This window comes from Puma concolor, chromosome B1, assembly GCF_028749965.1.
Source record: "Puma concolor isolate L17-30 chromosome B1, mPumCon1.1.hap2, whole genome shotgun sequence".
NCBI classification, from domain to species: Eukaryota; Metazoa; Chordata; class Mammalia; order Carnivora; family Felidae; genus Puma; species Puma concolor.
In genome coordinates, this window is record NC_141670.1 from 176218913 (window position 1) to 176246713 (window position 27801).

Below are 27801 nucleotides of genomic sequence, written 5' to 3' on the forward strand. Positions count from 1 at the left end.
TTTTTTTTTTAACCATGAAATATCTTTATTGTCAGTCTCTATATAAAGATAGCATGTATCATATGATGCTGGTTGAGAATACTCTTCTAAAGCACATTTTGGAAAGAATTAATAAACATGATTTTTAAAATACCTGTCTATCCCACAGATTCAGGGAATATCTTGGAATACTGGGAGAGTTGTGCTAAATTCTCCCTCCACATGTCTTTTTTTCAATTTCTTCTTTATTACTCTTTTTGGCTTGTATTTGAAACAGAGTTATTTGACACATACAAAACCATAATTTTATTTTGATCAAAAATTAAAAGAGTATGTATGCTTTCTTTCTCCTTAAATGCATTTCTTCTGATATTAACGTGCAGTCCCTAATTTCTTTTTGCTGCACTTATTTGCCTTATCTTTGCCTCCCTTTTAGTGTTTATTTTCTTCGTCATATTATTCTAGGTGAACGGCAATTGGCATTACTCCTTTCTGACCCAAGCTAAAAGTCTTGGCTTTTTGTTTATTTTTTTTTAAAACGTTTATTTATTTTGAGACAGAGCATAAGCAAGGGAGGGAGAGGGAGAGAGAAAGAGAGAGAATCCCAAGCAGGATCCGCACTGTCGGCACAGAGCCCGATACAAGGCTCGAGATCAGGAACTGCAAGATCATGACCTGAGCCATAACCAAGAGTTGAATGCTTAACTGACTCAGCCACGCAGGCACTCCAAGTCTCTGCCTTTTAATACAGAAGTTTAAGCCATTTACATTTATACTATACACTGAATCTCTCTTTTGTGATTTTATTTTACCATTTTTTAAATGACTTCTAGTTGTTTATTTTCAGACTTCAGACTACTTTTTTTTTTTTAGGTTTATTTATTTATTTTGAGAGAGATTGAGTGAGAGAGCAGGGTAGGGGCAGAGAGACAGGGAGAGAGAGGATCCCAAGCAAGCTCTGCACTGTCAGCATTGAGCCTGACACAAGGCTCGAACTCACTTATGAGAGCATGACCTGAGCTGAAATCAAGAGTTGGATGCTTAACCGACTGAGTCACCCAGGCACCCCTGGACTTCAGGCTACTTTTAATTTTTGCTTTGTATTTAATTTTCTCCAGCACACTGCAAAGTATAAGTTGTGCTTTAAAAATTCTCCTCATGAGATAAAACATTCTTTTTATCCTCCTCTTTAAAAAGAGTTATGCACATAAAGTGGTCCCCAAATGTAATTTTAATGCAAGCTTTCAAGTGCAGCACTAACTGGGTCACTTTTGAGGATAAAGGCAGAACTTATGTGAATTATGCAGGGACAAGGGTCCATCGGAAGCATCTTAGGTAAACAAGGACTGCGATTCACTCTGTGTCTGGTATATTCTGCATCTAAAGGGACTGACAAGCATTCAAAGGTAGGTGTTTGTTGACAGTTGTATACACTGGCCAAAAGCTTAGGAAAGAATTGTGGGCGTGATGTAAAGATTTCACAGTTATCAAAAACACAGCTAATAAATAGAGCCATGAAACTGAATAAGAAAATAGAGGCAGTAGGTATACAGAGTTAAAGAAAAAACTGATTCCTGAAGAATACCACTTAATGTTTAAAAAAAAAAAGAGCCCCCCCAAACTAAAAGAAACAAACAAAAAACACAAAAGAATTACAAAGGAAAGCCACAAATTGCAGTCAGAAGAGTAGGAAAAAAAAGGGGGAGGGGTTTGACTCCATTTCTTGCTGTGTCTTCTCACAAAACTTTCAGGATCCAGTGATTTTGGCCAAGAAACAAACAAAAAAAGGATTGTCCCATTCTGTAATGGATTTGGATGAAACCTGGTAAGAAAATCTGGTATATCTCCAAGAGGAGACATTGGAGAAGAACCCATGTAGGTTTCTAAGAATTGCATGTGTATTTATGCTGTTATCAAGGTTGCTAGCATCTGTCTTTCCATATCAAGCTGAAAACATCACCACTATATGGGCAGTTGGATAAGTCTTATTGGGAAAATGATTTTTTCTCTTTGTTTTTATGCCTCTGTACTAGTAGATTGGTTCAGTAACAAATATGTGAGTTCTTTTGTTTGCAAACAATTAAGGAGAAGTAAGTACAGTAATGGAAGCAGGTAAAGTGCTTTAGGGATTAAGAATTTGCCAGCAGTTTTAAATGACATTCAAGGGCCAAGTAAGAAAAGGACTGTACAGGAATATCTCCAAGATATTGCAGATTTGGTTCCAGAACAACTCAATAAAGTGATTATTGCAATAAAGTGAGTCAAATGAAGTTTTTAGTTTCTCAGTGCATATAAAAGTTATATTTACCCCCTATTATAGCCTACTAAGTGTGCATGCAATAGCATTATGTCTAAAAAACCTATATGCATATCTTAAGAATACTTTATTGCTAAAAAGTGCTAACCATTACCTGACCTTTCAGCAAGTCACAATCACTGATCACAGATCACCATAACAAATACAGTAATAATAAAAAAGTCTGAAATAATGTGAGAATTACCAAAATATGACACAGAGACACAAAGTGAGAAAATGCTGTTGGAAAAATGATGCCAATAGGCTTGCTCGACACAGGGTTGCCACAGCCCCTTAATTTGTAGAAACAAAACAAACAAACAAAACAATACAAAACAAAAACCCCACAGTATCTGCAAAGTGTAATAAAGAGAAGTGCAGTAAAGCAAGGTATGCCTGTAGATGTCTCTTAGATTTAGTACCAAGGAAGTAATTGGTAACTTGGAATAGGAGTTTTCCTGGAATAGTGACTCTGGAAGCTAGATTGTTACAGGTTAACCAGTAGGAGGAGGTGAGGAAGTGGAACCCAAGCATAACGATCCTTAGAAGCAAACTGGCTGTGAATGAAAGAACTAGGAAGAAGGAAGTAGGATTAAGGGGAGGATTGCTTAAGTCAGGAAAGCTTTCAAGTTATTTGGATATGTTGTAAGAGACAGTGGAAAGAAAGGAGCTGAAGATGGAGGAAAGAGCATAATTAATTAAGGTCTATTAGCAGGCAGGAGGGAAGAGCAAAGAATTAACGAGCCTTAGATAGGAGAAGGGTGAGGAATAAGGTGGACCTTCAGGGGCTCAGTGTCTTCATCTGTGTCTTCCAGTTCTGCAGAGTCTAGACAGAAAAAAGGGAAGATTTCCCAGACTCTCTTGCAGTAGGGTTCCCATACAGACTTAGACCCAGACAATCCTCCGCAAGATGAGAAAGTGGAAGGAAGTGAGGCCGAGATCGTGCCAACGCTACTTCTGCTTTTCCTGTTGGCAAGTCCTTAGTGGACACGCGGATGTTTTTCTCTGACACTGTTCCAGTGTCCAGGTGCTTGGCTGATAGCAAAAGGCAGAACTGTTGCGCAGAACCGGGCACTGTTTTGTTGTTGTTGTTGTTCCTAGGTGGACCCATTAGGCATGGCATGACCCTGTGGCCACCACCTGTGACAACTTACTGGCTAATACCAGCTAAGGCAGTGCTCCTGGGACCAAGAGTCCCATTGTCCATTTCCAATCCCCCTCTGTTTTGATTGCGTAAAAGGAAGCAGTTTCCTGGGAGGGTTAGTTCTGTGGTGGTCTTTTTAGTGTTACGAAGCTTGCTAGTCCAGTCCTTCCAGGGATATTTTGAGCATCCGGTTCCTGGTATTAGATTTCATTTTGCTTGAAACAGCTAATGTAATTTCTGTTTTCTGCAAGTGCACTCTGACAGCGAGGCACATGTATTCTTGCTTGAAGAGGGAAGGCAGAGAAGCTGGGTGTAGATATAGATAAATTCGTTTTTTTTTGGTAATCTCCTTGAAGGTAGGAGTTTGTAAGCTGGGGTGAGCAGAGCCGCAAGGGGTTCTTGGATAGGATTCAGAGCATCTGTGAACTTAAATGAGAAAAAAAATCCCATCTCCTCTTCACGAACCACTAAAATTAGGCATTTTCTTCTATTCTAATGCAGGCCATCAAACGACAGCATCATCAGCAGTTCCTGTGACTTTGTCTCTAATAGAAATCACAGATGTTTTCACATTACATTAAGAGTTGTAATAAATACCTTTCGGCAGTGACGACCTGCCCACGAGAACATGCCCCTTGTGAAGGACCTCCTGCACCCGTCCCCGGAGGAGGAGAAGAGGAAGCACAAGAAGAAGCGCCTGGTGCAGAGCCCCAACTCCTACTTCATGGACGTGAAGTGCCCGGGGTGCTACAAAATCACCACCGTGTTCAGCCGCGCGCAGACGGTGGTGCTGCGTGTGGGCTGCTCTACTGTCCTGTGCCAGCCAACAGGAGGAAAAGCAAGGCTCACGGAAGGATGCTCCTTCAGACGGAAGCAGCACTAAACGCACCCTGAGTCAACATGAGTGGGGAACTATCCCAATAAACAGATTTTGGATTAAAAAAAAAAAGAGTTGTAATAAATAAAAACATTAAAAACATTTTTTAAAGGGGCGCCTGGGTGGCTCAGTTGGTTGAGCGTCCGACTTCGGCTCACGTCACGATCTCGCAGGTCATGAGTTCGAGCCCCGCATGGGGCTCTGTGCTGACAGCTCAGAGCCTGGAGCCTGTTTCAGATTATGTGTCTCCCTCTCTTCTCTCTGCCTCTCCCCAGCTCATGCTCTGCCCCTCTCTCTCTCAAAAATAAAGACATTAAAAAATTTAAAAAAAGAGTTGTAGATTTCAAAATATTGTTTATCCTTGTAACTATGGTAGTTATTAGGCTTGCTGTTAGACATTCCTTTTTAACGCATTTATAAAGGAGCAGGTGTTCCTATATCATAATTTTTTTAAATTGAAAATTACATTTCTTTTGTAATCCTGTGTATTTTATTTTGTGTATTTAAAAATATTATTGTGGGCGTACCTGGGTGGCTCAGTAGGTTGAGCGTCTGACTCTTGATCTTGGCTCAAGTTGTGATTTCAGGGTTGCAGAGTTAAGCCCTGTGTCGGTGGCTCTGTGCTGACAGCACTGAGCCTGCTTAGGATTCTCTCTCTCTCTCTCTCTCTCTCTCTCTCTGTCTAAATAAATAAATAAACTCTAAAAAAAATTATTCTGAGAAGGGGTTCATAGGGTTCAACAGACTAAAAAAACAGCCCATAGCAAAAAACATGCTAAGAAGCCCATTCTAATGTCTTCTATTTTAGAAGCAGGGTCTCCAAACTTCAGCACTGTTGGCATTTTAGGATGGATAATTCCTCCATATGGGGAACAGTCTTCACATCGTAGGATGGTCAGCAACCTTGTCCCGCTGTATGCTAGTAGCTTCTGACTGCGTGATAGTCAAAAGCATTGTCACTTGGGGGGCAAACGTGACCCTGGCCAAGAACCGCTAACGTGAAGTAGGGCTAGGAGCGAGAGGTGGAAGGTGACTGGCTCGGAGGTCTGATCAGACAGAGGGTTTAAAGCGGAGGCAGCAGAGGATGGCAGAGGCATCTGACCAAAGAAATGTGTAGTGGAGCGATGCTGACAGACCAGGTGAATTCGGCAGCTAGCCCACAGATGAGAGAAGGAGGTTCTCTATTTGCTCTTTTCTGCTTGACATGCCTGATGAATAGGATTCAAAGACAGAGAGTGTAGCATCAACAGTATTCGTGCAGTAGAGGCTACTTAAAAACGAGAGCTACCTACACAATGTCCAAAGAACTGTTTCTCCCACCAGTGCCCCCTACACCAACATGTCAACACAATGGTTGGGATATACACCATGTCCAGACAAAAGGATAATGAGAACGTTTAGAGCCTAAAAATAACTGTTACTGCCCTTTGTTCTGCTACTGTATGTAGAAGAGAATATTCTGGATTTGAATGCATGAAGGGGCTGCTATTCTGAGAAAATCTGAGCCCAGTAGGCACGGATACAAAGGATAGGAAGCACCCTTGATTCGGCAATTTGACTCCTAGATATTTACCCAAGAGAAATGAAAAAAATATATATACATATATATATATCCACATAAAGACTTGTCCAAGAGTATTGATAGCAGCTTTATTCATAATAGCCCCAAACTGGAAAGGATTCCAAAGTCCACCAACAGTAGAATACACTGGAATATTATAAATGAAATATTACTGAGCAATAAAAAATATGCAGTGGCATGAATGAAACTCAAAAACATGCTGAATAAAAGCCTTACACAAAGGTGGACCTACGGATTGTATGATTTGTTTATTTGGAGTTTTGAACAAAATAGAGTGATTAAAAAAAATCAGAATAGTGTCTGACTCGATGGGGGTAAGGAAGAGGATTGATTAAGGGGACAGGGAGATTTTCCTGGGGTGATAATAATGTTCTCTCTCCTGATGGGGAGTTGGGGCACACGGTTGCATGCAGCTGCCCAAACTCACCAAATTGCGCACTCAGACTTGTGTATTTCACCGTATGTAAATGATACTAGAGGGACAGATGGGAAGAGGGAAAAGAAAAAAAGAGAACTGTAAGTAAAAATTGAACTCATGGTTAATGAAATACATGCTACAATGTTTGAAATGAACTGATGTCTACAATACTCTGAAATAGAGTTTAAAGTGTGCAGTTAAAAAAAAATGGATTGATGGATAATGAGGTGGTTCAAACAGAAAAGCTAACTGCAGATTCTAGGCGGTGAGTGTGGTTCGTGCGCTATTCTTCCAGCTTTTCTGCAGCTTGAAAAATTCTTTCTGAAGGACGTGAAGGTGTGTAGGTAAACGTCTTTTTGCCTTCTGAAGTATTTCATTCATCTTTGGGCAAGGAAAGTACTCTGAAACAAGCAAAGCATTTCATTTGGTTCTTGCCCTACTTCAACAAATGGATCCTAGAATGTCACAGGCATCGGCTCCATCCAGTGACAAGCAGCTTCGATCACTACTACGTGGCCACCACGGCTCACGAGGCTGTCCCAGGTGCTGCACTAATCACTTTACACTTGTTCTCTTCACGTAGAGATGCTAATGGCGCCCTTGACTGCTTAACAAAAAGCTCTGGGCTGAGTCACATCCTCAGAAGCTGCAGACAGCCTTGGACTAGAACAAGCAGATGTCCGAGAGGAGGATAACATCTGTGACGGCAGGTATTTTTAGGAGAATGTATTATTTAAATACGTTACGAAGCCATGGCACGGTGTGTGTGTGTATGTTTGGGTATAGTGAGCTCAAGGGAGAGAAGAAGATGCACAGTGTAAGTCATAAAAAGGAACAGTAGCTTTAATCCAATTTCGACAGAGAAACAAACCTTCCTTTTCCCTCTTTTTTTTTTTTTCTTAAGCTCATTCCCGATGTCATAGGATATCGTCACCTGGCAAAGCGGTGTGACAAAAGCTGCCTGGATTGGACACCCCCAGCTCTTCTGTGGCTTTCCTTTCTCAATAAACCTTTGACAAAGGTCGCGTTTTTGGTTGTTTGGTCTAAGTGTTTCTCGCTCGGTAGAGTGATTCAGCGTCTCTGAGTGTCACTAAATAAGTGGTTTCAGTGAAGCTTTTTGGAATCTACTTCCCTAAAGGCTGCTTGGTGGTGGGCCTGGGACTGGTTTGGTTTTGTGTGAAACTGGTAAATAAACAATGTAATTACCAGGCTGCCTAGTCCTCGTGACTCCCGATACCTGCAGAGCCACCCATGTGAGGAGAGGGCAGGGCTGTTACCTTCAACTAAGACTGACAAAAGGCCAAGGCACTAACGTGGCAGAAGCTGGATTTGAACTAACGAGACCTTAGGAGCCCTGGAGCAGTTGTGATAGCACCAAAAAGAATCTATGAAACTGGTATGTACTAGGAACAAAACAATAAACCAGCCTGGAACCAAGACAGGCCAATCTCTGATCTCCTTTATGCTGAGCCACGGCTAGAGGCCATATTCAAACCTGATCCATGAAACGGTGCCCATGAACACTGGCCACGTGTAGGGGGAACGCATCCCAGAATTGGACTAGAGAGAGCAACCCCATGCCGAACCACTTCAGATAGATCTGTTCCATTCACTTCATTTTTGTGGACCCTCCAGTGCTGTCATTACGGAGAGAGGCATGGTTCTTTGTAAAGCCAGGCCAAACAATCTATTCTTTTTTTTTTTTTTAATTTTTTTAATGTTTATTTATTTTTGACAGAGAGAGAGACAGAGCATGAGCAGGAGAGGGGCAGAGAGAGAGGGAGACACAGAATCCGAAGCAGGCTCCAGGCTCCGAGCTGTCAGCACAGAGCCTGACGCGGGGCTCGAACTCACGGACCGCGAGATCATGACCTGAGCCGGAGTTGGACACTCAATGGACTGAGCCACCCAGGCGCCCCAACCAAACAATCTATCTTGACTGAAGTGTAAACCAAGCATTTTCTGCCCGTCTTGTTGGACTAATACAGAAGCATTTCAGAAAACAGCTCAATTAGTGATATCCAGGTTCCAAAAAGCAGCAGATAGACTTTGAGAGTTAAGAGGACTGAGGAGGAAAAGAAATTTTGGCTCATTCCCTAACACAAATTGTATATAATCAGCAAATAAGCAGGGAGTTTTCATTGGTTTAGAATTCATTTGGGACTTAATTCCAATAAAGATGATGTGATGACATTTAAAAGCGTGGATGAAACTAGATACACAGGAAAACTGAAGGTGACTTTGGTGGAGAATATAAAATATAAGATAGTATACAAAATAATAAAATATTCACTTCTCAGGTGGCTTTTATGAGTTGCTGACTCAATACATCTGTACAGTTTTGACCATCTATACTAGTGACTTTTTTGTCTTACTTTTACATGCACAGTGTTCTGTTTAAAAACAATATTTTTTTCAATATTTATTTCTGAGAGAGAAAGAGAGTGAGCGTGAGCGCATGGGTGGGGGAGGGGCAGAGAGAGGGAGGCACCAAATCCCAAGCAGGCTCCAGGCTCTTAGCTGTCAGCACAGAGCCCGACACGGGGCTCCAACCCAAGAACTGTGAGACCATGACCTGAGTTGAAGCTGGACATTTAATCAACTGAGCTGCCCAGGTGCCCCTGTTTTTTTGTTTCTTAAAAATAGAACCATCTCTTGGCACCAACTTCTCGGCCATTCTCCCAGGAGAAGAAACAAAAACGTTGAATGACTCACCATCTGAGCAGAGAGGGAGCATCTCCCAAACTGCTTGCGTACTCCCCCCCACCCCACCACCACCACACACAAAAGACCTGCCCTCACAGATGCCTGACCACGGGCTGCAGGCACAGTCCAGCTGAGCAGGACACTGCTCACCCGCCCTTGTGTGCTCTGTGCCTTCAAGGTGAAATGCTGGTCTCACCGGGTTAGAAGAAAAATCCAGAAACTCTCTTCTCCGCTAACATCTCCGTTTTTGGTATCTGGGTATGGGGTTGATCAGAGGAATGCTGAATGTTGCATTTTTGCTTACTTCTGGGTTTTTTTTTTTTTTTTAATAGAGTTACTAATAAGTCTGAGTAACAAAAATCTTGCCACTGCGTGTACTGGGAGAGAGCTGATGACGGAAACATTTCAGGATGACTCTTCACGACACAGGAACACCAGACCTTGGATGTGGTGTAGGGGTGGATGCTCAATGATGGTTCGAGCTCTAGAAGAGAACTTTAAGGCTCTGGGGTTGTTGTGGGCCAGTTCATATGTGGGCAATTTGTATGTTACATCTATAACCCTCAGTGCCGCAGAATGCAACTGTATTGGGAAAAGAGACCTTTAGAGAGGTGATTAAGGTAAAATGAGATGCTTAGGGTGGGCCTTAATCCAATCAGACTGGTGTCCTTATTAGAAGAGACTGGGACACAGACAAGCCGACTGAGGGATGAGCCTGTGCAGAGGCAGCAACAGGCTGCCGCAGAGGCATCAGGAGAAGCAAAGCTGCCCACAACCTGATCTCTGACTTCCAGCCTCCAGAACCCCGAGAAAAGAAATCTGTCACTTAAGTCACTCAGTCTGTGATGTTTTATTCTGGCAGCCCTGGAAGTCTAATACAGGGGTTTCACACACACAAAAAAATGTGAAGAATACTTGGAATTGTTCAAAGTAAAAGCCCACGTAGGCTAACTCAATTGTCTGAACTACATTCCTAGGAAGTTTAGTAACTGAACAGGGGGATTCTGAGTCAGATGAATGTGGGACATGCTGGCTTAGTTGCAGAACTCTGCAGAACTGTTGCAGAACTTCTCAGAGCCTTTCATGTGCTGATTCACACATTGGTAGGATTCATTGGATCTGTGTGTCATCCTTGACACCTGTCTTTCCCCCACATTTGATTTCCAATCCATCGCCAATTCCCGATGACTGTATCTTGAACAGAAATATTTCTTGAACTAGTTCACTTCTCTCTACTGAACTGCCACTGAAGCCTGGACCAAACTTCCCAGGTCTCTTGCTCAAGTCCACTGTAAAGCTTCCTCACTGGTCTGCCCACACTGGAGGGTACTCTCCCACATGTTCTCCACAAATCCCACCAGAGTAGTCCATGCCAAGCATAGGCAGGATCATGCCAGCTCCCTGATTTTAAAGATGTTTGGGTAGCTTCCCATTGTTCCTAAGATGAGAGAGGACTAAATTCCTACTCATATCTTCAAGATTCTCTTGAACCATCCTCCTTTCTGGGTTCCATATTCACAGCTCTTCTTTTAGACCCACATTATTTTGCGCCTGCTGTACCTTCTTCCTGGCCAACTCCCCTTATCTTCCTCCAGAAGCTTCTTTCACTTCCCTCCTTTATTGGATCAAATCCCTCTACTACTGAGTTACATTGCACTTGTCACTATTGAAAGTTTGCATTTGTGTGATTACTTGGTTAATACCTGAATCTCCCTCTTCTAAACTACAAACTCTGAATTTGTGGACCATCCTTTGTGAAATATCCAGTTAGTTTATTGATCAAGGTTTGGGAAGTACATATCTGAAATTCTGTGGCAGGAACTTTTATGCAGAAAGTGAGCAGGGTTACAGACAGAAGTCTTGGGTCCTTAGAAACATGTAGTTATTTGCTGAAATTTAGCATCCTTTGAAATAAACCATTGGAGAAGCTGAATATAGAGAGGATATGACATTGGGGCTAAGTTCTGGAGATACACATAAGTGTGTAACTTTTTAAAATTTTGTAACAAAAGATTTGTATTTAGAACACACACATATCAGGGCACCTGGGTGGCTCAGTCGGTTAAGTGTCCCACTTCAGCTCAGGTCACGATCTCACGGTTCATGAGTTCGAGCCCCGTGTCGGGTTCTGTACTGACAGCTCAGAGCCTGGAGCCTGCTTTGGATTCTATGTCTCCCTCTCTCTCTGCCCCTCCCCCACTTGTGCTCTGTCTCTCTCTCTGCCCCTCCCCCACTTGTGCTCTGTCTCTCTCTGCCTCTCAAAAATAAATAAACGTTAAAAAAAAGTTTTTTTTTTTTTAAAAAACAACATACGCAGATCATCTAACGAACCAAACATTTGTACCTAGAGCTCTTGCATTCCATAAGATGACGAACTCAGTAAAAAATGGGCAAATATGAACTGACTCATCCCAATACATGTAGAACAGACATGAACAGAAACCATCCCAGGAGCACGTGATGCCAACGAAGGACCGAACTCATGCCTCGGCCTAAATGGCCTTTGAAGCGACACAAACAGCCCAACAGGAGGAGCGTGTCATAACTACTCCTTGTGGAGAAAACAGGCCAGAAGATCCGCCGGCTTACTACCCCTTAACGACTGGATTTCTCACAACTGTGTGCAGGTGTACCCCACAGGGAAGTTTCACGATATCGGAAAATTCACGGATATCCACTAGGTGCGGAGCTTTTTGTTCTTAAACTTTTGATTTTGAAATGTTTCAAATCTGTAGAAGGCCTGGAAGACTGCTACAAATGAACAGCCACCTCACCACCTTTCAGCAGCCTGCCTCGTGTTTTGGTTTCACTCTAAACAAGCTGCTTTTTCTTGCTTTCCTGTGGACAGGGCGATTCTGACCGTGCCTCCAGAAAGATAGGAAGGACTGCGTGATTGGATCACAAATGCCCACACTGCAGAAACGCCCCCCCAGGCCCACTGGCAGATAGTTCATCAAGAAATATTTAGGGCTTGACCTTAAATAAAGTGCTATGAGAGATAAAAAGACATTTATGGGATATAACTTTAAGAAAAAAATTTATAACCATTTGAGAAAATAAAGCACTTTCCTGTAAAAGAATAACCAGCAAACTGGGGCACCTGGGTGGCGCAGTCGGTTAAGCGTCCGACTTCAACCAGGTCACGATCTCACGGTCCGTGAGTTCGAGCCCCGCGTCGGGCTCTGGGCTGATGGCTCAGAGCCTGGAGCCTGTTTCCGATTCCGTGTCTCCCTCTCTCTCTGCCCCTCGCCCGTTCATGCTCTGTCTCTCTCTGTCCCAAAAATAAATAAACGTTGAAAAAAAAAAATTAAGAATAACCAGCAATAAAAATATTAGATAAGCCTTGAGTGAGGGGGACACAGAAAGTGCTGACAGAGTTAGGATAAGATTGTTTCTAGTTATGTTTCTTCGTGGAAATGGATTCCCTATGGAAAGCAGTACATCTTACGATCAGTTAATTTCCTCGTACTAAAAGACCAACTCAGGATAGTAATTTCATAAGGCAAATTACAAATAAGTATTACAAATACTTATTTGTTCTGTTCTACTGTGAACAAACAGAAGTGTAAGAGGGCTGATGCCTTATCTGAACAATATTTACAATTATTTTAGGTCTTTACTGGAAGGACGATTCAAAGCTAGGGGAAGTTATTTGTTCCACGAAGGGCTAACCTTAGTTTGGTGGACTTAAGGCAAATAATTAACCCATTCTTCCCTCCTGACAAAGAATGGGCTACTATATTCCCCTGATGTATTAGGTCAGCCCCATGCCAAGAGCCTGCTGTGGGGACGGCGTAATTCCCAGTGTCTCCTAGGCCTGGAGATCTCAGCAGTATTTCCCTTGGAGCCCATTATTTCCAGAGGTCTGCATCTAGGGCTTAGAGAAATCAGAAGCAAGTAAATACGGAGTAAGATCACAACCTGGTACAAATGTTAATAATATACAAAGAAAAATTCTGTATGAATCGTGGGGTGGGGTGGGGTGGGGGAGCTCTCTAATGGCTGTGCAAAATTAGCGGGGTGTGTTTTTAAATTAATACAGACGGTCACTGCATTTGGGCACCGTGTAACGTAGACTGGAAATTCGCCTTCAGAAGGATGGGGTTTTCAGGTTCAAGTGATCATTTTCGAGAAGGTTCTGTCAAAACGTCGTTCATGTAAGTACATGGTGTGAGAACTGGGACCTCTAAAACCTAAGTTCTAGATTACATTTTCCAACCTGGAAAGGGCTCAGGAAGGAATATTGTTCTCAAGAGTCACAAGGTTACCTGTTTTCTTTAATTTATGCTTTCACCTCCTTCTTTTCTGAGTTTTTCCTCAGTGTGTATATATCCGTTTTACAATCCGGAGATAAACAAAACTATTTCTTAAACAAAGACCAAAGTTGAAGCTTCTCACTTTTAAACTGCTGCTGTGGGCTAGAAAGATTATCAAAAGCTACTGGCAAGTCAAAGCCCACGGATTGCTGGACACATCTCTGATGGGGGTACTTAACACGTCTACTACCTGTACTCTAAAAACTTTTAAACGTCCAAGCTTACTGAAATGACTTAGAAGTCTGTTACTTTATTACCCTTTAACCGTTGTGTTGAGATATAATTCACATACCTTCCCATTCTCCTACTTGTTGTGTACAATTCAATCATTTTTAGTATATTCACAGAGCTGTACAGCCATCGCCGCAATTGATTTCAGGACATTCTGTACCGTTTGGTCATGAACTCCCAATCCACTATTTTCCTCAACCCGAGGCAATCACTAATCCACTTTTATTTATTCTGGACTTTTCACATAAATGGAATTGTATAGTATGTGGCCTTTTCTGTCTGGCTTCCGTCACTTCCCTTGATATTTTCAAGGTTCATCCATCTGTAGCATGTATCAGTTCTTCATTCCTTTAGTCTGCTAAATGGATGTGCCCCATTTTATTTGCCCACTCATCAGTCAATGGACATTTGGGTTGTTTCTACTTTTCGGCTATTATGAATAATGCTGCTATGAGCATTCATGTTCAAGTTTTTGCGTGGACTTAGGTTTTCATTTTTCTTGGGTGTATGCCTAGGAATGGAATTTCTGGGTAATACAGTTAATTCTATGTTCCTTAAAAGAGGAAGTGCCAGACTGTTTTCCAAACTGGATGCGTCATTTCACATTCCCACCAGCAGTATATGAAGGTTCTCATTTGTCTGTATCCTGGCAAACACCTGTTATTGCCCATCTTCTTGATTGTGTAGCCATTCTCACCAGTGGCGATTATAAAGTGGTACACTTCATTATTTTTGACATGTGCTTTTAAGAATTGTTTTCTGATTACTGAAGTCATACAAGCTAACAGTCATAATTTCTTCATGTGCATGTGATGATTTGATTCCCAGCTTCTAGGCCAAAAATAATACCACTTACGTGTTGGCACAATTATGATCCTCATTTTACAAAGAGATGGGAGGCTCAGGGATGTTAAGAAGTTCTAAAGCTGGGATTGCACCCAGGTGCTTTTCACCACAGCGTTAGCCTGTTTTCATGGCTGCTATGTGCATACATAAACACATGGAGATCAAATGGGATAATGAAGTGAACTTTACGAATTTACGGCATCTAGTAACGGAGAGTGAGATGTTGACGGGACATGGCTTTTGGATTACAGAAACATGCAACATGTTTGTTATCTGTTGAGAGATTAAGGAACAGAGCAGGGATTTCTGTGACCACAGAGAAATTTAAAGAAGACCTGAGATTAAGGAGTACTGCATTAGTTAGGATAAACTATGGTCTCTCATCATCCCATCTGGAAAATGAGGACATTAATCATCCTACAGTTACGGTGATAAATAGCACCAAAACATGTGCTGAATGTGTTCACCTTTGGTCTGTGCACTTGAGAGAGTGAGGCCGGTTTCTCTTGAATCACTATATTATCTGAACGCAGCAGGATAACCTTATTTTGGTTTTGTGATTATTTTCCACCTTACACAAAACAGCTCCTTTCTTTTACTGTTTGGAGTTGAGGAAAAATTATTTTGCTACAATTAAAGTTGTTTTGAGTTTTGGCCACAATCGCAAGCAATTCTAGAAATTAAAATTCCTCATGCTCTAGTTAAACATTACTAAAGTTCCCGCTCACTACAACCCCTTTTCTGGAAATCTATTCTGCAGCACTACACATATAATTATTATGTCTTTATCTAGACTCTTTCCAGTTTCCAAATTTGCATATGTGACTCAAACAGAAGATTTTTTTTTAAATTTTTTTTTAACGTTTTATTTATTTTTGAGACAGGGAGAGACAGAGCATGAACAGGGGAGGGTCAGAGAGGGGGAGACACAGAATCTGAAACAGGCTCCAGGCTCTGAGCTGTCAGCGCAGAGCCCGACGCGGGGCTCGAATTCACGTATCTCGAGATCATGACCTGAGCCGAAGTCAGCAGCTTAACCGAGCCACCCAGGCGCCCCTCAAACAGAAGATTTTAAGGGAACTGATCTTCTAAAAAAACTAACGCGTAAACACTGCTAAAGGTGGCATATTTTTATACATAATTTCCTGAAGAGAACTAGACAAAAGTTCCTCCAACTTCAAGAATCTTAGCACAAGAAGCACGCTGTTTGGGGTGGGGCAGAGTTAATTCAGGAATAAGAACTATAGACTAGAACTTTTTTTATTTTAAAGATGTATATTTTGAGCAAAGGATACTCGTTGTCCCAATCTTTGGCTTGTACTTGGCAGTCTGTGTTTAGAGGGTTTATCCTCCCAGGGGGTAAGGGGGTGGGGCTATGGGTGGGGTGGATGCAGATAAGATAGCAATTCCAGTTTTATCACTCTTATGAATTTTGTGCTAGGGTTGAAGTGCTCAGCAGGAGGGAAAAAAAGGAGCATTGTTTCTATGGACTGTATAAAGGAGAGAGAAGGAGGAAATGTTAGAAGGATGATTTCTCAATTTTTATTTCTTAAAATGTGCCCTTGAGGCTGCATTTCCTCTAAACCCAGCATTTGGTGTCCACTTTGAGTGAAATGCATCCTTCTTGGAAAGAAGGATTTTTCCTGAATCAGCAGAAGGTCAAGCAGGAGAGCTGGGAGAACGGATTCCACTGATGGATCTTCAATAAGTGACAGTATTGATTTTTGAAATCATTAAACTTTGGTATTTTGATCCGTCGACAAAAGCGAAGTGAATTCTCTTACAAGGAAATGAAAAACTACTAGATGGTTGTCAACTAATTTCTCGGTTTCCAGGGGTCATTTGACCTTTACAGTTACATCAGTAAGGCTACTGCATAAAAATCAGGGACATCTCACCTAATGTGGAAGCAGCCGCTCTGAAGGGTGGTGGCTAACACTGAGGAAAGAGCTGGTGAACTTGACGGAGTCACCTTGAACGACTTGCTTAACCTCTCTGAGCCACCCCTTTTTTTTTTTTTTTTAATTTTTTTTTTTTCAACGTTTATTTATTTTTGGGACAGAGAGAGACAGAGCATGAACGGGGGAGGGGCAGAGAGAGAGGGAGACACAGAATCGGAAACAGGCTCCAGGCTCTGAGCCATCAGCCCAGAGCCCGACGCGGGGCTCGAACTCACGGACCGCGAGATCGTGACCTGGCTGAAGTCGGACGCTTAACCGACTGCGCCACCCAGGCGCCCCATGAGCCACCCCTTTAAGTTAGATGCTGTAAATCACTTTGAGTGCCGGGCACATAGGAGGCGCTCGATAAATGTTAGCTATTGGTGCTCACCTGACAAAGAGATTTTTTTTTTTCAACTTATGAAATTTATTGTCAAATTGGTTTCCATACAACACCCAGTGCTCATCCCAAAAGGTGCCCTCCTCAATACCCATCACCCACCCTCCCCTCTCTCCCACCCCCCATCAACCCTCAGTTTGTTCTGTTTTTTTTTTTTTAATTTTTTTTTTTAATGTTTATTTATTTTTGAGAGAGACAGAGACAGAATGCAAGTGGTTTAGGGGCAGAGAGAGAGGGAGACACAGAAGCAGAAGCAGAAGCAGGCTCCAGGCTCTGAGCTGTCAGCACAGAGCCCGACGCGGGGCTTGAACTCACGAGCTGTGAGATCATGACCTGAACCGAAGTCTGACGCTCAGCCGACTGAGCCACCCAGGCGCCCCTGTTCTCAGTTTTTAAGAGTCTCTTATGCTTTGGCTCTCTCCCACTCTAACCTTTTTTTTTTTTCTTCCCCTCCCCCATGGGTTTCTGTTAAGTTTCTCAGGATCCACATAAAAGTGAAAACATATGGTATCTGTCTTTCTCTGTATGGCTTATTTCACTTAGCATCACACTCTCCAGTTCCATCCACGTTGCTACAAAGGGCCATATTTCATTCTTTCTCATTGCCACGTAGTACTCCATTGTGTATATAAACCACAATTTCTTTATCCATTCATCAGTTGATGGACATTTAGGCTCTTTCCATAATTTGGCTATTGTTGAAAGTGCTGCTATAAACATTGGGGTACAAGTGCCCCTATTCATCAGCACTCCTGTATCCCTTGGGTAAATTCCTAGCAGTGCTATTGCTGGGTCATAGGGTAGGTCTATTTTTAATTTTCTGAGGAACCTCCACACTGTTTTCCAGAGTGGCTGCACCAATTTGCATTCCCACCAACAGTGCAAGAGGGTTCCCGTTTCTCCACATCCTCTCCAGCATCTATAGTCTCCTGATTTGTTCATTTTGGCCACTCTGACTGGCGTGAGGTGATATCTGAGTGTGGTTTTGATTTGTATTTCCCTGATGAGGAGCGACGTTGAGCATCTTTTCATGTGCCTGTTGGCCATTGGATGTCTTCTCTAGAGAAGTGTCTATTCATGTTTTCTGTCCATTTCTTCACTGGGTTATTTGTTTTTCGGGTGTGGAGTTTGGTGAGCTCTTTATAGATTTTGGATACTAGCCCTTCTGACAAAGAGATTTTTAACTATTATCAACATGATATGGGACCTTACCCCTCCACTCATCCTGAGACACATATCATGCCATCTATATTTTATTTGGCCTCTGCATTCACGGATTGGGTTTTTGAGTGCCTACTGTTGTCAGGTAGTGGGCTTTGAGGAGCAAAAGATGCCTGACCCACAGTCCTTGCACTTGATGGGAAGGAAAACAAGGTGATGTCATCAGCTGAGAGTAACAGGAGGGAGGGAGAGAAACAGAGCCAATCGGCAGGGGGGTTGGCTGTGAGGCAGCGGTGAATGCGGTTTCCGATGGGTTAAGTTTAAAGGGCTCTGGGGATCCGCAAGTGGACATTCCCTGCAGGCAGCTGTTACCAGGGGGTCTGTAGCTGTGTGGGGAGGGCGGGGCTGCAGATGGGGCATTCGGTGCCATGTGCCTTCTGAGCCATGAGCGGTGCACACACTTTGATGCTGCCAGAGGTCGGTGAGGGAGCCAGAAGACGGCGATGAGGAAGGAGCCCAGGGGCACACCAATGCTTGGGGAGGAGGTGGCAACAGGGGCGCTGGGGAATTTCCCAGGGCCCCAGCTAACACGACGTGGGGCTATCTAGGTTTTTTAAATTAATATAACATAGCTAAAAAGGTAGCTTTCTCTTGAGTTATCTACAAATCTTCTATTTACTGTTCTCTAAATCCGGTCAATCCTTTTAAGAGCGGTTTTTTCAACTTGGTAATCAAAGGAAAGGACAGTTTAAATGTCTTACTTACAAATGTAACATATTTGATTTTTAAAAAGTGTCCCAGTGACCAATAAACAAACCCTTTTGCGGTACTTAGGTCATTTTATAAAACGAGTAAACTCGTAAATAACGTAAATCTTCAGTTGCCTTAAACATTTCAATCCAGTAGAAAACAAAGCAAAACTATCTGAAAAGTTTCAAATTAAAGATCCCAAGTCTAAATCAATCAGCTAATGACATGACACAGTTTAAAGTGGAATCACGAGATTTAACATGCTAATTAACGAAGTCATCTTACACGTTGTGAATGCTGTATGTAGTCAGAACATTGAATACAAACTCTTCCACAAACTTATCTAAAAATATAAATGCTTGCGAGTTGTATTTAGTTCATCATATCTATGCTTGATTCTAAACCTTCCCAGGGTTAAAACAATATCTCATAAGAAAATAATTTGCTTTAACATGGAATCTGTACCTTACAAAGGGCTCTCAGTTTTCTCTGCTCTGTCCCCAAGATTCAAATTACAAGTTACCTAACTCTTAAGCCCTCTGATTCTTCTGCCTCCCACACAATCTGCCATTGACCCAAACTATGAATCCAGGCACCACTTGACAGTACTCTGAATTCTTTGTACACCCTTCCCTGCTGACAGGGTCAGAGTTCCTAGGTATGCATAGGCCCTGTGATTGGATCCTGCATCGTCAAATCCCAGGGTCACGCTTGATAGTAGATGGCAGGCAGGGACGAGTCATAGAGTAGATGAGAAACCAGGAGTAAGAAGTATAATAGTATAAGGGAAGGCAAAGGAAGGAGAGAATTTCAAAAGGGATGGCATCATCAATGTCAGTTTAAAATGCCACAGGGAAGTTTATAAGCTAAGGGGATGAAATATGACCGTTAGTCTTAATGGTCATAAATCTAAGATTTAAATTTTATCAGTGAAATTTTCATTTCACAAAGTGGGTAGAAAACAAGTAACTATAAATTAAGAGTGAACTAGGAAGTGAGAAACTGGGAACTGCATTTAAAGGCAGCAACGAGTCAAGAATTCTTTAAGACTTAAATTTCACTTAATATTTTAATAAAGGAAACTGAGGCCAGGGGGTGGGTGACCAAAAAGGAGAGGAATGAGGCTCAAAGGAAGAGAGGTCTGTTCCGTGTTTTATTTTAATTTAAAAAAAAAAAAAGGTTTGATGGAGCACCTGGGTGGCTTAGTTGGTAAAGTGTCTGACTTAGGCTCAGGTCATGATCTCACAGTTCATGAGTTCAAGCCCTGCATTGGGCTCTCTGCTGTCAGCACAGAGCCTGCTTCACATCTCTCTCTCTTTGCCCCCCGCCCCGCCCTCCCACCTCCCCTGGGTCCCGAGTCTCTCAAAAATAAATAAACATTAAAAACAAAGTTTGTTCACTGAAGAGAGAGTTGATTCCTTTTTTGAGGAAGGAGGGGTACCGACAGCTTCAAGATTTGGGAAAGAGGCAGCATTACTACCTGGTGAGCAGTGTCTCAGAGGATCCTGGCTCAAAGTGAAGGAGTCCATGTGAAAGGCTGACCTTGAACAGGAAAAGGAACACCTTATCCTCTGAGAATGGAGGGAATGAGGAAAGAATTGATAGGGAGACAGATAGCTGTGCGGCCTGGGCGGGGCAGGAAGCTGGGCAGCTGGGCTGAACTGCCCGAATCTGGCCCCCGTGGCCCCAGCCTGGCAGGGACGCAGGCAGCACACAGTTTCTGGGAACAGACTGAATCCGGGCTGGGATGGTGACAGCTCCAGAAGTGGCCCAACGGGAGCCATCAGAGCTTCCGGGTAAGGGAACAGTTCATATTAATCACAGATCAGAGACGAAACCCCAGAGGTTTCTGTGTTAAAGAAAATGAGACCAGAGGTTAAGACGTGCTCAAGAGTAGTCACCAGCGTCTCTTAAACTAGAAACTGGGTTTCTTGGCTCCCAGAATCACGCTCTCCCTGTCTCAGCACGTCACTTTCTCTGAGAAACCTTCCCTGACCCCTCTCCCCTCCTGCCTAAATCAGATCCCCACAAAGCCTGCTATCCATCCTTTTCACCCTTCCTTTGCTGCACCACAGGCTGAAATTCTAGAGTTATTTATGTGATTATTTCATGTTCCTCTTTCCCAGCTGATATCACAAGCGTCATGAGGACAGGAACTCTATTGTTCACCTCTGTATCCTGGTCAGCACACAACTTAATGGCTAGCATGTAGTTAGCGCTCAATAAATATGATGAATGAATTTATGTTCCAAGTGTATGGTGTGGGAGCATGGGATTCGAGAACTCCATTTGCCCATTAAAGCCATACATTTGTGAAAAATGCACACTGTGGGGTTCCCAGGAAGGCTGACTTACACTTTCTCTGTAGGTCTGGGGTCTGGGTAATGCTCAATACATATCTGTTGAGTGATTAAGAATTTTTGCACTATTGGAATTTTAATTCCCTTAAGGAAACAAGCAAAACATAGCTGCCTCCAAGCCACTCAAAAATAATTTAAAGATATTACCTGAACATCAAAAAACTTGTTTAAGAATAAACAAATTCAAAATTTCCAAACAATGTCACTCAGAATAAACATGAGAGTTCATCAGTACTTTGTTACAACCTAACTTCTAATAAAAATACTGATCATATGATAAGGCAGCTTCTGGGATAATATAGAACTAGAAAACCCAGGTTTAATTTCTGAAGTTTCACACTTTTGAAGTGTCTCAGAGACATCTTCTTAGATCCCACTCTGATACTAAATGAATTTACCAAATTTTAGTGCAGAAATTCATGCATTTGCAAACATTTAAAAACAGAAAGTATCACCAATGAATTGTCTGCCACCTTTCTCAGGGAAGGAAATTTGCGAACGCACGCATGAAGGTTAGTACCATATGGTAGGCAAATATTTTTCCATGTCCCACCCAAAGCAAACAAATGGAAAGAGAAACTTAAAAGACAATTATAAAATATCTCCAAATTTAAAGACACAGCATCCTTTTCTAGATTAGCAACAGGGGGCAAAAACTGATTTGGAAGAGATTAAAACTGTATATAAACATGGGTGAGTGTATAGAGTCTAAAAAAATCAAACATGGTAATTAAAAAATGGAAATGTTTAAGATACGGAAAAAGCTGAGTTAAAATAAATTAATAAAACACTGGAAACAAGGTCACCAAATTTTTCTAATGGGAGCAGAACAGCTTCCGAAAGACAGTGGCTCATTTAGGTGATGAACGCCAGATGCCAAGTGTAGTTCATTATAGACAAAAGTATTCTGATTAGCTTCAGGGGAGAAGGAGAAAAGAATCAGGCACCAAATGGGGGAAAGCCAAACACAGCCCTCAACAGACCGGGCGTGTGGCTCCCCAGTTGCCTCTGGGTAACTCCTGGTCTAAGGACAAAGTAGTTCTCTATCCCGCTTCTGGTCAGTGAATCCAAGCACCCGGTTCTATGGGTCACCACCACGCACTGTGGACAATCTGCACTCAAGTCAGGCCAGGGTCAGCTGCATTTCTGTAAGGGAAGAGACAGTCCCTGAAACCCACTCTGTGAAAAGGGTCTATGACAGCCTTAGGAAGGGAGAGTTCAGAATCCAGCTGTGGGAAATCACTGACATTATCAACTAATTGAAGGAATCCTTGAATAGGGATTTCTCCTTTGGAAAGTTCAGGATACTGGCATATTGTCACAGGGGAGAAGTGTACTCAGTGACACCCCCCTCCCCCCCCGCCAATCCAAAGTCCATTTTCCCAGCATAACCAATTAGGCAACGTAGCCGAATGTCCCTAACTTATTCTCACTGTGTGTGTGTATGAGAGAGAGAGAGTGGGGGAGCAGAGATAGGGGGTTTGAGGATGTCCTCCGCCCCAAATTTTAGTCTTGCTTCTTAGTTCTGAACTCTAAAGTCTATCCATTGCTTCAGTGAGTGTTTTACAGTGTTGAGCACAGCCCTGGACACTGACTGAGTCTAAGCACATCACTCACTGGCAGGCAAAGATTTATTTACTTGACAGTCCAATAAAAGCCAAGTTATTCACAGATAACAGCGAGTGCTAGAGAAGACGTCGCTTGCTGTAGTAGAAAGAATTCTAGACTAAGAGTTAGCATATCCCTGGATTCCAGTCTTGGCCCTATTGATTTAGGGTCATGTGATTTTGGCCAAGCCATTAACCTGTCCGGGCCTCAGTGGCCTCGGAGGTGAAATGGAGATATTGAATCAAATGACCGATAAGGCCCTTTTTGGATCTACTGCTCTGGAATGAATATGGCCTGTGTGTTCAGAAGAGGGGGTAATCATTCTGGGATAGAAGGATCAGGAGTTTTCACAATAGAAGTAGAGTAGTTTGCTCTTTTTCTACAAAGTCTGATTTCCCTGCTGCAGAAACCCCAGAGTACAGAAATTGTCAAAATACAGATTGCAGATGTCCCTAGTAATCTTTGCCTCACAGATAAATACTGTTAACTGTTTGGAATTTTTTTCTTCCAGATGTTTTAATTACAAGTGCTGCTTATAATCATTACTATTGCTAGGTTAAGTGCTAATTATCATCGTTACCATCTGTATTCAAATGGAGCACCGAGTGTATGTTTCCTCACCACATTTTTATGAATTTAAAACTGTATCCTGGACATCTTTCCACCATGTCATCTTGCACATCTCATTATTTTTATCAGTGTTGAGTGTCACATCAGGTCCATAAGCTGTACTTCATTTGCCCAATGTCTATTGACAACATACGAAATTTTTTTCTTTTTGATTATGAACAACACCGCGACAAAGTGCCCTCAAATCCAATCTTTGACATTTCCTGCCTCACTTTCCATTTCCACCCATCACCGGGTCCTGGTGCTGTCACCTAGTATCTCAGGAAGCTGTGCCCTTCTCGCCGTCTAATTACCCCCATTTCATTCAAGGGTAGGTTTGGCAACATCTCATGCGACAATAGCTCCTTCACTGGTCTTCTCTCTCCCCAACTCTGCAGCCAGGGAAGCAAATCTGATTACTTCCAAGTTCAAAATCTTTATTATTTAAAAAAATTTTTTTACTTATTTATTTTGAGAGACAGAGACAGAGAGAGAGAGAGAGAGAGAGAGTGAGAGTGAGAGGGGAAGGGGCAGAGAGAATCCCAAGCAGACTCCACACTGCCAATGCAGAGCTGGATGCAGGGCTCAAGCCCACAAACAGTGAGATCATGACCTGAGCTGATGTTGGACACTTAAGTGACTGAGCCACCCAGGCATCCCCACCCCCCCTCCCAAGTTCAAAACCTCCAATAGCTTCTCACGATTCTTAAGGCACTGACTTAGCGGTGCTCGTGCTGTCTATAATTTGCCTTAAGATACATTGGCATAGGCTCTGGGATACAGGAGTATGTTTTTAATCTGCACTCTAGGATGTACGCTAAATTAGCTGCCCCAGTCAGGAATATGCACCTCAGAGATCTTTAGTAAGAATGTTAGCGCAAGGCCGCAATCCAGAGGTGGTACCTGCAGGTAAGTTCGATTCTTTATCTTCAGTCAACAGAAAGGACTTTATTAATTAGCATATGGATGTTGGAAGCTATTTCCCATTAGGGAATCACTTTCATATGAGATGTACAGACTGGTTAGAAATAGCGTAGAGCCATTCACTCTCGCACCAGCACGGTAGACGGTAGCCATCGAGTTCTCTGCACCCTCCCAGTGGATCCCAGTACTTTTTCTGAAAAACGCCTGACCAGTGACCAGCACAAAGGAGGCTTGCTGCTAAAGTTAAACTCTTTGGTTAGCTCAACCCTGCCTCTAGAAGAGTGTCACGTTTGCTTCTACTGAACTCCCCACGAGAGATAGTTGGAGAAACTAAAGGAAGGGAAGGAGAGACTTCACCAAGCCTGCACCACGGGCTGCATGACTGTCTTGATTCCTGCTCACTGATCAGTGTTGGAAGGTGGCGCTGAATTGAGCCTGAGATTTGCTTTGGGACCACGTGTGAGGCCGTGAGGAAGAAGACCTTTACCCTCACTCAACTCTAGATACTGGAGGTTTCAACATCCACCAAAAAAACCCCTAAATAAACAGGAAGGATCACGTTGGTGGAGGCCAGATTATGCATAGCACGTGGCCTAGGCACAATCTACCTCCTGCCTGCCTCTCCTGGTACTCCCCCGGCTCAGGACATTTCTGGGAACACTGCTCTGTCCGGACGTGTGACCACGCTGTTCCCTCTCCCATCCCTGCGGCTCCTGTGCCTCCAGAAATCTCACCTCCTGCTCCCATCTGGACATCCCTTCCTCAAGGAAGCCCTTTCTGCCTTTCAGTCCAGGTCACAGCCCCCATGCCACCCCCGGTGGTGCAGGGGACCTTTCTCCCTGCAGTGCACACAGGAACGTATACTGATATGTCTGTATGCTTATCACATTGGCACCTATGAGACTGTGTCCAGGTCTGTTCTGTTCACCATTGTATCCCCACCGGCTGGCATGGCCTCCACAGACAATTGCTCAACAGAAGGGCACTTAGGTTTTAGTCCACACAGCATTAGTGGTGGGGGGGAGGGGCGGGGAAGCTTTTTATGCCATTAGGTTTACCAACTAGAGTGGGCCCTCCACGGTGAAAAAGCTGACGATGAAGTTCTTAAAACAATCCGATCAAACTCACAAAGTAAAGGATGAAAAATATATAAAACACCAATGGTGAGGCAAAATGGCTTTCTCTTTTAAATACTTATATAAATGCCAACTTGGTTATTATGAAAATCCTTCATGGAAATGAGGACTGTGAAAAAGTCATCTTCTTCATGTCTCATTTCTCCCTATTTTATAGATTTCTTTAGTCTCAGCACTTACAGAATGATCATTTCAGCATGTAACTAAATTCTGCTTTCTCAAAGAAGTCTAATTTTTTTAGTTAAAAAAAAATTTAAGTTTATTTAGAGAGGGAGGAAGTGGATGCGAGCGGGGGAAGGGCAGAGACGGAGAGAGAGAGAATCCCAAGCAGGGTCTGCACTGTCAGTGCAGAGCCCGACATAGGCCTCGAACTCACAAACCATGAGATCCTGACCTGAGCTGAAACCAAGAGTCGGACGCTTAATTGAATGAGCCACACAGGTGCCCCTCCACTTTTTTTTTTTTTAATCCAAGTTAGTTAACATATAGTGTAATGATGGTTTCAGGAGGAGAATTTAGTGATTCATCACTTATATACAACACCCAGGGCTCATCCCAACAACTGAGCTCCTTGACACCCATCACCCATTCAGCCCATCCCCCCACACCTGCCCCCCCCCCCCACAGCAACCCTCAGTTTGTTCTCTACAGTTAAGAGTCTCTTATGGTTTGCCTCCCTATTTTTATCTTATTTTTCTTTCCTTTCCCCCGTGTACTAAGTTCTGCTTTCTTAAAGAACTCCACTTTTGTCTCCTCAAATGAAGTCCATGTTATCCTCCCTACTTCCCACTAATACAAATATGGGATTGTAACTACATTCCCTGCCCCCCAAGGTTCTTTCTATGCTTGAGGTACAGAGAGGATTTAAAACAGACCCTGGACAGACATTTTAGTAGATGATTGTATAATAAGGAAAATTATATATCTGGTCAGAAATTCAGCGGAAACGCCATGTGTTTAAGTCTGATGCCTGCTGTTACTTCATGTGGCTCTCATGGAAGGTAAAGGTGGAGTGAGCTTTGGGGAGAAGTGGGTCGCCTGGTCGCCGCCCCTAGCCCCATCCTTTCCTTCCATTCCACACCCCATGCTGCTGCTGCTCTGGTCCAAACTTCTCATTCTGCATTTGAGAAAACTGAAGGCCACAAGCTGAGACTCAGATTTATCAAACATTCACTACGTGCAGACACATGCTGGGGGAAATGCTCAGTTTCCCCGTGTTACGGAGAAGGAAGCTGAAATCCAGGGAGATGAAGTGAAATTCCTGAGGTTCCACATCAGATGGCCGAGTGGGGATTTGAGGCTGATGACAGTCCAGCCCTCATTCTAGTCTCTCCTGGGAGAGTGGGTCAAATGACTCAGTGATGGAAGAAAATACAACCCCGCTCCCAGTTTCTTAAAGGGCTCGCATACACTAAGTAGATGGTAAGCACTTGTAAACAGAAGTAAGTAAAGACGTTTAATGGGACCAAATCACGCACATGATGCTGTCATCTGTGTCTGAGAGGATGATTCTGAGGATTTCTGACTTACAGGCATGCGTGTACGTGTGCCTAAATGGGTCACACCTGCCATTAGGGGCCCTGCAAAGTGCTAGGGTGGCAAATTCCTGAGTTTTTGTTTGTTTGCTTGTTCTACTTTCTGTTCGTCTAATTAACTCTTACAGGGCAACTGTCTGTCAAGGGTGCAATTTCAGTAATTTGACTTTCTCTAAAGATACTTTAGCTTTTTTTTTTTTTTTTTGATTACAAAGAAGGCACACTCCTTTTGCTCCATTAAATCTCTGAATTTAGGCAGGGTATTAAAAAAAACAACCCTCTAGGCTTCTCCACACCAGCGGGCTGTGACTTTTCTACATCTGCCTTTGTTTTCGGGCTCACCTCCCCAGAACCACTGCTTAGCCCAGTACTAGAGCACCAGGAAACACTTAGCTTTGAAAAGAGAAAGCGTCAATGGAGACTGAACTAACTGAAGGGCAGGAGGGATCAGGCCTCAGGCAGTGATCATCTGAAGCTGGACCTCTGCCTCGGTTACAGTGTGTCACTGAAGCTTTCACTATGTCCACTTCTAGAACATTTGGCTTCCTTCACCAAAACCAAGTCCCAGTGAGGATATAAAACCTGTCCTGTCAAGTTCAAAAGAGAATGCAGATAAATTGGACTTTGTAAACTAAATCTTGACTGTCTAGCCAATAAACTCTGTTTTATGATTCTTTTTAGAAACGACTGCAGCAGTAAATGCATCTTGTCACATGGTAGATGGACAGCAAACCACAATTCAAACCCAGGTCAACTTGACTTTAAAACGGGAGCTCTCTCAATTTCCCCACAATGCCTAGCAGAGGCTGGGAAACACAACAGGCAAAGGAATTGCTTTGAAGTCTTTTAGTCAAAGAGTACAGGGCTTGGGGGTGGAGACAAGGGTTCCCACCCTCATTTTGCCTGGGACTTGCCGGAGTATTTTTGAACAAGTTGCTTTCTCTCCCCAGCCTCGGTTTTCTTAACCATAAAGCCAGGTGTGT

The 27801-nt window shown here is 43.0% G+C and overlaps 1 protein-coding gene and 1 pseudogene across 3 annotated transcripts in view; one reads left to right on the forward strand and one right to left on the reverse strand.

Moving 5' to 3' along the window:
- The window catches only part of PGCKA1 (PDCD10 and GCKIII kinases associated 1), an 88832-nt gene that overhangs the window by 53054 nt on the left and 7977 nt on the right, over positions 1–27801 (reverse strand). The window lies entirely within an intron of this gene.
- LOC112858012 (small ribosomal subunit protein eS27 pseudogene) lies at positions 4007–4368 on the forward strand (annotated as a pseudogene).